General features: G+C 45.6%; 1 long non-coding RNA gene across 2 annotated transcripts in view; it reads left to right on the top strand.

Moving 5' to 3' along the window:
* The first annotated feature begins 6025 nt into the window (after window positions 1–6025).
* LOC137561034 (uncharacterized) overlaps window positions 6026–13661 on the top strand; it is a 34815-nt gene continuing 27179 nt past the window's right edge. For both annotated transcript variants that reach the window (XR_011029857.1, XR_011029856.1), the window contains exon 1: window positions 6026–6485. This is a non-coding gene — a long non-coding RNA (uncharacterized lncRNA). The remainder of the gene's footprint in view (window positions 6486–13661) is intronic.

Raw genomic sequence — 13661 nt, 5'->3', positions numbered from 1 at the left:
TTCAGCGGTTCCTGAGGACATACCCAGGCGTGCCCGATCTGCTGTTGAAGGTGCGTCGAGTGTCCAAACATTGTAGAAATTCCAGTACTGCTTCGGGGGCACTCGCCAAGATGCAGGAGCGCTTCAATCTCCCCCACCATCGCTTGCTGTGTGATGTCCCTACGCGCTGGAATTCTACGCTGCACATGCTAGCCCGCTTTTGCGAGCAGAAGAGTGCAGTGGTCCAGTACATGACGGCGCAGTACCGAGGCGCATCCGGCCAGCTGCCAAGCTTCTGTGGATCCGATTGGGCCAACATGTTGGACCTCTGCCAAGTCCTCCAAAATTTTGAGCAATCCACGTTGCTTGTGAGCAGTGACAACTCTTCAGTCAGCATTACCATACCACTGCTGTGTTTACTGAAGAGGTCGATGTTAAAAATCAAGGAAACAGCTGTCATGATGCAACTGGGGGAATCTGAAGGAGAAAACGATCAGCGTGATGGTACCAACATCAGGCCATCCGCCTCAGGGAACGCTGGCCCCAGCAGCTATGACGAAGAAGAGGAGGAGGAACAGCTGGAGTTGGAGCAGGAATTTCATGCCACCACTGACGAGGGCCAGAGCGGTGCACGTTGGACTTCCACAATTCAACGCGAATGGTCAGCAGAAGCAGACCAGGAGGAAGGTGACGACTATGATGCATCACAACAACTATCACAACGCTCACAAGAGGATGATGAGGATTCTGGTAGGACTCTGGCACACATGGCTCAATTCATGCTAGACTGCATTGAACGTGACCCACGCATTGTGCGCATTCTGGACAACACCAATTACTGGGTTTATACCCTTCTGGATCCACGGTACAAACACAATGTTCCAAAACTGCTTGAAGAAAGAGTCAGACAGGTCAAAATGGAAGAATACCAGCAGGCCCTTGTGGAGACTTTAGAGAGGAGATTGACATCCTCCCCCTCCTCTAGCCAGTTGTACGCAGACAGACTGACTTCCGCAAACCCAGGACGACCAGGAGGGCAGCAAACAACGCAAGCCGCAGCTAGTACCCAAAAGGGAATGGTATCGGCAGTGTCCTTGGAGTGGGAAAATTTTCTGACACCCATGCAGCCGCAGCCCACTGAACAGCAAGCGTGCAGATCCACCTCCAACACCGATCGCCTGGAGAAGATGGTCAAGGACTACATGTCAGATGGCGTAGCTGTGTCGAACCATCCATCTGCACCCTTCAACTATTGGGTATCGAAGCTAGACACCTGGCACGAACTGGCAATGTACGCAATAGAGGTGCTGGCTTGCCCGGCAGCCAGCGTTGTGTCGGAACGCTGTTTCAGTGCTGCCGGAGGCATCGTCACAGATCGGCGTATCCGCCTCTCTACAGACAATGCAGACCGTCTGACTCAAATTAAAATGAATCAATCCTGGATTGGAAATGACTACGCAACACTCCAGGACCCCAACCAAGTAACATGACCAATGAACATCTGGGATGGTGTTGCGTTTCCGGGCCCTGTTTATTGAACCTCTCATCTGTATTACATTTATGACTGCATGGCGGCAAAAAGCATTGCTGCTATATCCGCACGCTTTTTGTCCACATGCAAGGCCTGGGTTGTTGTGTCTCACAAAGCGTGGCCTTCTCCTCCTGCGCCTGCTCCTGTTCCATCACGTCTGCTGCTGCTGGGTTAGCGTTGCCGCGTGGTCCCTGTTTATTGAACCACTTATCTTTATTACATTTATGACTGCATGGCGGTACAAAGCATGCTATCCGCACGCTTCTTGCCCTCATGCAAGGCCTGGGTTGTTGTGTCTCACAAAGCGTGGCCTTCTCCTCCTGCGCCTCCTCCTGTTCCATCACGTCTGCTGCTGCTGGGTTAGCGTTGCCGCGTGGTCCCTGTTTATTGAACCACTTATCTTTATTACATTTATGACTGCATGGCCGTACAAAGCCTGCTATCCGCACGCTTCTTGCCCTCATGCAAGGCCTGGGTTGTTGTGTCTCACAAAGCGTGGCCTTCTCCTCCTGCGCCTGCTCCTGTTCCATCACGTCTGCTGCTGCTGGGTTAGCGTTGCCGCGTGGTCCCTGTTTATTGAACCACTTATCTTTATTACATTTATGACTGCATGGCGGTACAAAGCCTGCTATCCGCACGCTTCTTGCCCTCATGCAAGGCCGGGGTTGTTGTGTCTCACAAAGCGTGGCCTTCTTCTCCTCCTGCGCCACCCTCCTCCTGTTCCATCACGTGTGCTGCTGCTGGGTTAGCGTTACCGGTCCCTTTTCCTGGAACCTCTTATATGTATTACATTTATGACTGCATGCCGACAAAAAACATGTTACCTGTGCAAAGAAAACAGACATTTCCCGCATTTAAAAGACAGTTTTCCCTTTGAAACTTTAAAATCGATTTTCTCAAAAACTATAAGCTCTTTTTGCTAATTTTTTTTTCCTCTTGTACCCACTCCCAAGGTGCACATACCCTGCAAATTTGGGGTATGTAGCATGTAAGGAGGCTTTACAAACCACAAAAGTTCGGGTCCCCATTGACTTCCATTATGTTCGGAGTTCGGGTCGAACACCCGAACATCGCGGCCATGTTCGGCCTGTTCGGCCCGAACCCGAACATCTAGATGTTCGCCCAACACTAACTACCATAAATGAGGCCAGTTTCATTCATAGTCATGTGTATGGTTGTTTGTCTGTTTGTCTGTCTTCCAAGATTAAAGAGACTCTGTAACAAAATGTTCAGCCTTATTTCTTGTATCCTATAAGTTCCTATACCTGTTCTTATGTGGTCTGGATTACTGCAGCCTTTTTTAGTTGCACTGTCTCTGTACTGTATCTGGACTATATCTAATCTTCTTTTCTTTGTCAAGCTTTGTCGAGCCAGGGAGGAATGTGTTGCCTCTGCTGTGATAGGGAGAAGTTATGCACGCCCCCTGCACACCCCCTGCAGGCTCTGTGTGCTTTGTTTACTACTCACAGACAGAGCTCTCTGAGGTAGAAGGGACGCTGCCTGTCTCATGCTGAGAACTGTGAGAATCCCAGACTGGAGTGCAGATAATTCACTATGTAATACAAACTTGTAGTATAATGTAACATGAGACATATACAAACTTCACTTCCTGGTTAGCGGCCATGTTTTTTTGTTTGTAAACACTGCCTAAAAGTGGCGATTAAAAGCCAGGATCGCGGCAGAAACGGAAAAGAGGGGCCCAGGAGAACATAATGAATAGAATGGTATGCTTTTTATTGTAAATATTTGAGAGTACAGATTCTCTTTAAACACTTCACTTTCTCCACCATCATCCATCAATGGTCTTCCAGGTCTTGGCTCGTCAGTCAAAGATATATGACCACTATCATGCACAGTGCTGTAGTGGGCAGCATGGTAGCGTAGTGACTAGCACTCTCATTTTGCAGCAATGAGTTCCCAGTTCAAATTCCATGCACTATCTGCATGGAGTTTGTATGTTATTCCCATGTCTGGATGGGCTTCCTCCTGGCACTCCAGTTTCCTCCCACATCCCAAAAACATACTGAGGTACTTGGCTTCTCCCTTAAAAATTGGCCCTAGACTGATAAATACACTACACGATACATACATAGACATATAACCATGGGTTAGATTGTGACCTTCCCTGAGGCACAGTTAAAGGGACTCTGAGCAATGCCTGTGTGTATGCCTTTAAGCATATCCACAACTAATTAATTATATCCTCACACTTAAAGGCATGATGTTTGTAATTATATCCCCCTGGGTTCCTTGTATTTCATTGCATTGCACTGAATGGAGCTGCCGACACTGGGGAAAGTGTCGTCCTACATAATACAATGCTGTATAAGGAATCCAAGATGACGGCCGTGATTTCGATCGCAAAAATAACGAAAACTAAAAGGCGTAGGGTGGCGGTTTATATATCATTGGAAAGAGGAGTAAGAGAGCTTCAAAATGGTATGCATCTTTCCATAGTTACTGCACTGCTCAGAGTCCCTTTAAATGACAAGACTATATACACTCTGTACAGTGCTGTGATAGATCTCAGCGCTATATAAATACTAAATAATAATAATAATAATACAATATATACTGCATACATATGGAGCCTAGAAACCTAGAAATGCTGCCCTCTGCCTCATTGCACAGCTGCCTCATCCCCACTAGTATTCCGCATTTCTGCACGTATTCCTCCGCTTGCCAAATATAGTAAAATAGTAAAACACTTATATAAACCAATTCCCACAAATCATTTAAATTTAGATTCCTCCTGAGCCTGAACTCCAGGAAAATCAGTATTCCCAATAAATATTTCCCCAGGCTAATCCATGAGACACGGGAACCCTGCATATAGTAATCTCCCCCCTAGGAATGCTGGGCTGCCTGCAGTAGCCCCTCCCTCCCCTCCTCTTTATACAGGCGCTGCGCTTCTGTTGTGATACAATTAAATTAGTCATTCATTCGTGTGGCAACAATTGGAGAAACACATTAGAGAGAAATGCAATTTATTTCTGATGACAAATAAATAAAGTCTGACTTCAATAACTGGTAGGAATTCATCATAGTGCCCAGTCTCCTGAATTCCCGGGCCGCTGTCTGGCTGTGGTGGAAAGTGAGCCATGGTTGTCACAAAATGTTTTTTTCCTGTGCCTAGTTTCATGCTAATTAGTCTCTGATGGCCAGCCAGTTAAGAAGCCAAACAATTGAATATGAGGCAATGACAGAACGCGGCTCCTCTTACTTACTTTTCAAACTGATATTTCTAAATGTAAGTTGTTTTTTTATTTTATTTTTTTTTCTCTACCAGAACTTCGAGGCATATAAACTCCTTTTTCCCTTCTGCTGTCAGCCTCTTGAACTCCCTTGAGGCCATCCCTCCTTTAGCACCCACCCCCATCACTTTTAACCCCCCCCCCCCCCTCCCTCAGTTGATTAAAGTTAGTTGTCCATGAGTTGGGCTGGGGTAAAAGTTAGTAGCCCACCAGAGGTAAAAATTGGGCGCCCACCTGGGGGGGGGGGTAAGGTTAAGCCCCACCAGAGGAAGGATCTGAGTAAGAGTATGGAGAGTTTCAGTCGTAGTAAAATATCAATAAATATCACTGATGTTTTACTACCTGAATGACGCAGTAGAATATAAGTAAATTTACCAAAATTTTACCTCCACTATCCTGCGTCCTTTCAACCTGTTTTTTTCACTGGGAGGCTGTGGTAATACTATACAGCAATATGTAGATATAAGAATGGTTTTTGATGCCGAAACCAGGAAAATTAACATCAAAATTAGTATCTTGAGTAATCTATTAAATTCAGTTTTATGTCATTATGGTTCCTCTTTAAAGGACGAAAATCTTAAAATTTAAAACACATACAAATAAGAAGTACATTTCTCTCAGAGTGAAATGAGCCATAAATTACTTTCCTTGTATGCTGCTGTCACTTACAGTAGGTAGTAGAAATCTGTAATTTATGGCTCATTTTACTCTGGGAGAAATGTACAGTACTTCGTATGTGTTTTAAATTTCAAGATTTTCGCGAGAGTTCCTCTTTAAGTAGACGTACACCAACACTGTTCATGTATGAAGCTCTCCACTTCAGACCTAAAAGAGGGTCTTTTGAGAAAGAACAAGGGGTTTGGTTCCAAAATAGCAACTACTCACCCAAATGAGGGACATTTGTGAGCTGTGCTGTTACCGGTCACTTCAGTTCCTGATCCTCGCCACCAACAATTGCACCGACCTTGCTAAGCAAAGTTCCAATCGTCTCTCCAGGCGTGCCGCGTGTCCCTTCGGCCCACAACTTATAACAGAATCCCTGCTTTGCTATCACCTCTGAAATAATCCTGGAATCATTCAGCCTATCAGACTTTCCAGTCAGTCATCTAACTTACATCAAAGTTTGGAAATAGAATGAGTCAGTCAATATGTTAAACTCTCCGTTTACAGGGATCAGAGCCCATCAAAAACCAACTTACAGCTGTGGAAGATTGACTCTCCCGTTTGCAGCTATTTGAAAGCATTTATGTGATATCTGCCATAGAAATGGACTGAAGCCTGTAATATTGATTTTGCGAGAAAGAAGAAAAGACTCCTGACTGTATTCTGATGGGTCTTGACACATTGTGATCCCATATTACCCCTGCAGCAGGACAATGATGCGTTCCCTGATGGTGTGGGGGCAGCGGCATCTGACATTGTGCCTTCAGGAGGAAACAGGCCCACTCACTTCTTGGTTGAAAAATTCTGAGCCGACAGGAGAAAAGCAAGAAAGAAAGATTGATCAGAAGAGGCAGTCACATAGGAATGCATCAAACCTGCTGCCAGCTACATCGACATGTCGATAGTGATATAGAGGCAACGCAGCACGATGGGGAGAAACAAAAGTTTCATAAAACCGGTGGAAACCTAATATCCATGCTAAACAAAACGCGTAACCCAACAATCCATCTTCAAAGAGAGGTCCAAATCAGAATAAAACAAAGGGGCTGTAGACTCAGGTAGGACCGGATCATGTGTGTAATTATTTCTGTTAACTTTATTAGTCCTCCCCCTGAAAGTCCTCATTCCACGATGGATAAAGTGTCACTTTCCAAAGATGGGTGGAGCTTATTATTCGGTCTCCCTACCCAGAAAAGTAGGTATCAATAGTAGTGGAGGGTTGGGAAGCATACACATGAAAAGGGCGCCAGGGTAATTTTGGCACTTGAATTAGCCGCTAGTAGAATATCGGTAAAATTACTACTATGTGTAACGATCGGTGTAACACAGAGAGGATCTGATTACCGGTGATCTGCAGTATCACCGAGAATGCAGATATATACCCGATTATTGATGATCTGCAGTATCACAGATAATCAGATATATCTCTAAGCTCTGGACACCTGAGTGATGAGAGTGTTTTGGTGCAACAGTAATACTTTGAGGACCGCACCTGAATATCAGGTGCTAGAGCAAAAAGGAGTATTTCTCTGCAGCAAGTTCCTTCCGTTGGTCTGAACTCTCCACAGGGAGGAGTCAGGCCAAGAGTGGGAAGGACAGAACGTTAGTGACACCAATGGAGGAGTGTCACTGACAGATCTGTGAACTATCTCTCAACAGGAGAGATAGTTCTCGAGGTCGGGCAGGCCAGTCGTTAACACACGGACAGATAAAGTACAGAGACAGTATACAGGGGCAGAATCCTAAGATCAGCAGAGTTTGGCAACAGAGTATCAGAATGACAAAGGTACAGAATCAGAGATCAGAAGAATGGTCAGGAAAGCAGAAGGTCATAACAGATAATCAACAATGCCTAGGCTTGAGTGTGAGCTCCTAGATTCTCAACACTCCTGGAACTAGACTAGATAATAATAGTGATACAGATGGTACAGAATTCCTAGATTAAGGTGTGAGTTCCTTGGCCATCAACACCTTGGAAACTGGTCTGGATAATAACACAGATAATAATACAATTCCTAGGATAAGGTGTGAGCTCCGTGATCATCAACACCTACGAAACTGTCTAATAAACACAAATACTGACAAGGTCTGAGTGCTACCACGTAGTGATCGCAACGTCAGACACCAGAGAAATGACCAGCACCCAGTATATATACCCCAGCGCTCTCCAGCGCCTCCCCTAAGTGCTGGACCAATGGAATTTGCTGAAATTGTCAGCTGACGGCTTGGTCAGCTGACTCCCCTCTGACTGTCATAAAGGCCCTGCCTCTCTGCGCGCGCGCGCGTCCTCCTGAGCCAGTGTGGACTATCAGTCCCAGCCACACCAGACATGTGTTGTAATGTTCCTGCTGTGTTGAATGCGGAATCCGCCGCACCGCTGTCAGTGCGTGCGGCGTTTTCTCCGCATTCCGCTTAACTGACAAGAGTAGGCCTATGCGTGCTACCTGCCACGTCGGACGCGGAATCCGCCGCCCTGTTGTCTGGGCATGCGGCGGTTTCTCCACGCTCCGACTTCGCGCTAGCTGCCATGTTGAACGCGGAATCAGCCGCCTTATTTTGAGTACTAGCAGCAGCTTTTCCGCGTTTCCTCACAGTACCCCCCCCCCCGAGGAGTGGACTCCGGACAACTCCTACCCGGTTTCTCAGGATATCGAGTGTGAAATTCCCTTCTTAATTTGTCCGCATGCATTCGACACTCAGGTACCCATGTTCTCTCCTCCAAACCATACCCCTTCCAGTGCACTAGATACTGTAGAGAGTTCTGCACTACCCGTGAGTCTAAAATCTTTTCTACTTCATACTCAGGTTGGTCGTCTACCATCACAGGAGGAGGAGGAGTGGCACCCACATGCAGTGTTGCCAGCCGCCCGTAAATTTACAGGCAGCCCATAATTTTAGATACAAATTAAGCTGCCCGTGAATTCCGTAAGGAATTCAGCAGCGTCCGTAAAAGGGCGGCCGATCGGCCGCCCGCTCTGTTGCAGGACAGCAGCGCAGTGGAGGAAGAGCTGTGGACAGCGGTGGAGAAGGGGGGCGATCCCCCCCCCCCTTCTCTCACCTTTGTGCTCTCCCTCCCTCGCTGACTGTCCCCCTCCTAAGTGACTGGCAGTGGCGCTTGGCAGCGGGCGGGACTTACCTTCCGTCTCGCTCCTGCGCCGGAAGTTCTGCTGCTCTGGTCTGGACCAGACCAGAGTAGCGGCAAATCATCCCGCGCCGGTGACGAGAGAAGACGCAGGTAAGTTCCGCTCGCTGCCGCCTGCCACTCGTCACTTAGTTCAGGAGGGGAGAGCGAGCTGCTCCCCACCTGCTTTGGGGCCGGGTCACCTGGCTACCCATGGGCATTAGGCAGATATACATCTGGCTACATCTACTGGGCACATATAACCTCTGGCTACATCTACTGGGCACATATACCCCCTGGCTACATCTACTGGGCACATATATGCTGGGTAATTTGTCGAAGAAACCGTGAATGCCGTACAGTCTGTTGCTTCCCGGGTGCTCGGGTTCGGCATGTAGCTGAAAGAATTGACAGATTATTGGGTGGGGCTGGGGAAGACCCGGCTGTCATGGTACACATTGGCACCAATGACAAAGTTAGTGGGAGATGAAAGGTCCTCAAAAATGATTTTCAGGTACTTGGAGATAAACTTAAAGCAAGGACCTCCAAGGTGGTGTTCTCTGAAATACTGCCAGTGCCACGTGCTACATCTGAGAGACAGAGGGAGCTTAGGGAGTTAAATAAGTGGCTGAGAAATTGGTGTAGGAAGGAAGGGTTTGGGTTCCTGGAGAACTGGGCAGACTTTGCAGTCGGCTACAGGTTCTACAGCAGGGATGGGCTGCACCTTAATGGGGAGGGTGCAGCTGCATTGGGGGAGAAGATGGCTAAACGGTTGGAGGAGATTTTAAACTAGGATCCGGGGGGAGGCGGGAGGATAAAGTCTCAATAAGTAGACAACATAAGGTAAAAAGACAGTGTGGGGGGTGGCGAGGGGGGTGGGGACAGTGTAAAGATTAAGGAGGTTGGTAAAACTTCAAGTAGCCCATTTCGTGTAAACAAAATTGGTAAATGTGGTGGTAAAAATATAAAGTGCATGGTAACCAATGCTCGGAGCCTTGCAAATAAAATAGACGAACTAGAGTTCATTCTGAATGACAAAGGCTATGACATTGTGGGAATAACCGAAATGGATGAATGCCATGACTGGATAGCTAATTTAATAGGATACAATGTGTTTAGGAGGGATAGAACAGGGAAAAAAGGTGCAGGGGTTTGTCTCTTTGTTAAGAATTCTTTTATAGCTGTCCTCAACGATCAGATGGAGGAAGATTGCGAAGATATGGAGTCCGTTTGGGTAAATATTCATGGTGGAAATAAAAGTTGCCAATTGCTTATTGGGGTATGCTACAGACCACCTCTTATTAATGAAGCTGCAGAACTGTGATTACTACAGCAGATTGAAAAAGCTGCAAGTAAAAATGAGGTCATAATTATGGGCGACTTCAACTTTCCAGACATTGACTGGGGTATTGAGGCTACCCATTCTGGTAAAAGCAGCAGATTTCTGGCAGCACTACAGGACAATTACTTGACTCAAATGGTAACGGAACCAACTAGGGGGAATGCGTTACTGGATCTGATCATTTCTAATAGACCAGATAATGTATCAAATGTGCAGGTTCAAGAACATTTGGGAAATAGTGATCACAACATGATAACGTTTGATCTGGTGACTGATAGGCCACGGGGCAGCGGGACCACTAAAACTATGAATTTTAGAAAAGCAAAGTTCAATCAAATTAGGCAGGCACTAAGTTTGGTGAACTGGGATAATGTACTACAAGGGGAGGACACTGAAGGGAAATGGCAAGCTTTTAAACTTATTCTCAATCAATATTGTAGTATGTATATCCCATATGGAAACAAAATGTCTAGGAATAAAAAAGGCCTCTATGGATGAATAGAAAGGTTAGGGATAAAATGAAGAGGAAAAGGAATGCCTATAAGGTCCTAAAGCAGGAAGGGACCGAGGCTGCACTAAGCAATTATAAGGAGTGCAATAAAAATTGTAAAAAAGAAATTAGGCTGGCAAAGATCGAAGCTGAAAGTCAAATCGCTAGGGATATCAAATCTAACCCAAAAAAGTTTTACAAGTACATCAACTCTAAAAAAAGAAAGGTTGACTGTATAGGACTACTAAAGGATGAGGGTGGGAACTCAATGGTGGATGACCAAGGTAAGGTAGAGTTATTAAATGGTTTCTTTGCTTCTGTCTTCACAAAGGAAACAGCACTGTTGCAAATTACAGAGGCAGAAGAGTCTCAATCTTCTAACTGTAATATTAAATACTTAACGCAGGAAGAAGTAAAGGCAAGACTAAATAAATTAAAAATAGACAAGGCACCTGGCCCGGATGGCATGCATCCTCGGGTCCTAAGGGAATTAAGTTCAGTTATAGCTAAACCCCTTTATCTTATCTTTTGTGACTCTCTTGCAACTGGCAGAGTCCCAGTGGATTGGCGTACAGCCCACGTTTTCCCATTATTTAAGAAGGGCAAAAAATCTGATCCAGGAAATTATAGACCTGTAAGCTTAACATCAGTTGTATGCAAACTATTTGAGGGGTTACTAAGAGATACTATACATGACTTCATAGTAGAAAATAATCTTATTTCTCAGCATCAACATGGGTTTACTAAAGACAGGTCCTGTTTGACTAACATGCTCAGCTTTTATGAGGTAGTGAATGCTAATATGGATATTGGGAATGCTGTAGATGTGATATACTTGGACTTTACAAAGGCCTTCGACACTGTTACCCACAGAAGTCTGGTGCAAAAGTTGAGGATGCAAGGACTGGGGAAGAGTTTGTGTGCATGGATAGGGAACTGGCTAATGGGCAGAAAACAAAGAGTTGTGGTCAATGGATCATACTCAAAATGGGAGACTGTTAGCAGTGGGGTCCCACAGGGGTCTGTACTGGGTCCAGTGCTCTTCAATTTATTTATTAATTACCTAGTAGATGCAGTAGTGAGCAATGTTGCTATTTTTGCAGATGATAAAAAAAATTGTGCAGAATCATCAACTCTCAGGAAGATAGTGTCATTTTGCAACAGGATCTGGATAGGATGGCTATATGGGCACATACATGGCAGATGAAGTTCAATGTTGACAAATGTAAAGTCATGCATTTTGGTCGTACCAATGGTCTAGCACCATACAAAATAAATGGGATACAGTTGGGGACATCAAACTTGGAGAAGGACTTAGGAGTACTCATCGACAACAAGTTAAATAATCGTACTCAATGCCAAGCCGCTGCAGCTAAAGCGAACAAAATTTTGGGATGCATTAAAAGGGAAATAAAAACTCGAGATGCTAGCATAATATTGCCCCTGTTTAACTCTCTAGTAAGGCCACATCTGGAATATGGAATTCAGTTCTGGGCACCACATTACAAAAAAGATATTGCAGTTTTAGAGCAGGTGCAGAGACGAGCTACAAAATTGATACGTGGGATGGAAGGTCTCGCTTACCAAGAAAGGTTAGATAAACTGGGTTTATTTAGTCTAGAGAAAAGACGCCTTAGAGGAGATCAAATTAACATGTATAAATACATCAGAGGGCAATATAATAGCTTGGCGGATGAGCTTTTTGTCCCTAGGCCTTCTCAAAGGACTAGAGGACATGATCTGCGCATGGAGGAAAAACGTTTAAGCCATTTATTTAGGAAAGGGTTCTTTACAGTAAGAGTGATAAAGATGTGGAATGCATTGCCACAGGAAGTCGTTATGGCAAACTCTATACCTGCATTTAAAGGGGGCTTAGATGCTTTCCTTGCGTTGAAAGACATCCATGGCTACAATTACTAGGTTATGCCTAATGATGTTGATCCAGGGATTTTATCTGATTGCCATGTGGAGTCAGGAAGGAATTTTTCCCTTTTGGGGCTAATTGGACCATGCCTTGTGGGTTTTTTTTCGCCTTCCTCTGGATCAACAGGGGTATGTGGGGGACGGGCTGGAGTTGTACTTTGTACTGGTTGAACTCGATGGACGTATGTCTTTTTTCAACCAAAATAACTATGTAACTATGTAACTATGTAACATATACATCTGGCTACATCTACTGGGCACATATACATCTGGCTACATCTACTGGGCATATATACATCTGGCTACATCTACTGGGCACATATAACCCTGGCTACATCTACTGGGCACATATACCTCTGGCTACATCTACTGGGCACATATATACCTCTGGCTACATCTACTGGGCACATATACCCCTGGCTACATCTACTGGGCACATATACCCCTGGCTACATCTACTGGGCACATATACTCCCTGGCTACATCTACTGGGCACATATACATCTGGCTACATCTACTGGGCACATATAACCCTGGCTACATCTACTGGGCACATATAACCCTGGCTACATCTACTGGGCACATATAACCCCTGGCTACATCTACTGGGCACATATACCTCTGGCTACATCTACTGGGCACATATAACCCTGGCTACATCTACTGGGCACATATAACCCTGGATACATCTACTGGGCACATATACCCCCTGGCTACATCTACTGGGCACATATACCCCCTGGCTACATCTACTAGGCACATATACCCCCTGGCTACATCTACTGGGCATATATACCTCTGGCTACATCTACTGGGCACATATAACCCTGGCTACATCTACTAGGCACATATACCCCCTGGCTACATCTACTGGGCACATATACCCCCTGGCTACATCTACTGGGCACATATACCTCTGGCTACATCTACTGGGCACATATAACCCTGGCTACATCTACTGGGCACATATAACCCTGGCTACATCTACTGGGCACATATAACCCTGGCTACATCTACTGGGCACATATAACCCTGGCTACATCTACTGGGCACATATTACCCCTGGCTACATCTACTGGGCACATATATACCTCTGGCTACATCTACTGGGCACATATACCCCTGGCTATATCTACTGGGCACATATACCCCTGGCTACATCTACTGGGCACATATACCCCCTGGCTACATCTACTGGGCACATATACCTTTGGCTACATCTACTGGGCACATATAACCCTGGCTACATCTACTGGGCACATATAACCCTCGATACATCTACTGGGCACATATACCCCCTGGCTACATCTACTGGGCACATATACCCCCTGGCTACATCTACTGGGCACATATACCCC

Source organism: Hyperolius riggenbachi, chromosome 3 (genome assembly GCF_040937935.1).
Source record: "Hyperolius riggenbachi isolate aHypRig1 chromosome 3, aHypRig1.pri, whole genome shotgun sequence".
In the NCBI taxonomy this organism is placed as follows: domain Eukaryota; kingdom Metazoa; phylum Chordata; class Amphibia; order Anura; family Hyperoliidae; genus Hyperolius; species Hyperolius riggenbachi.
This window is presented reverse-complemented; position numbering and strand designations above follow the sequence as displayed.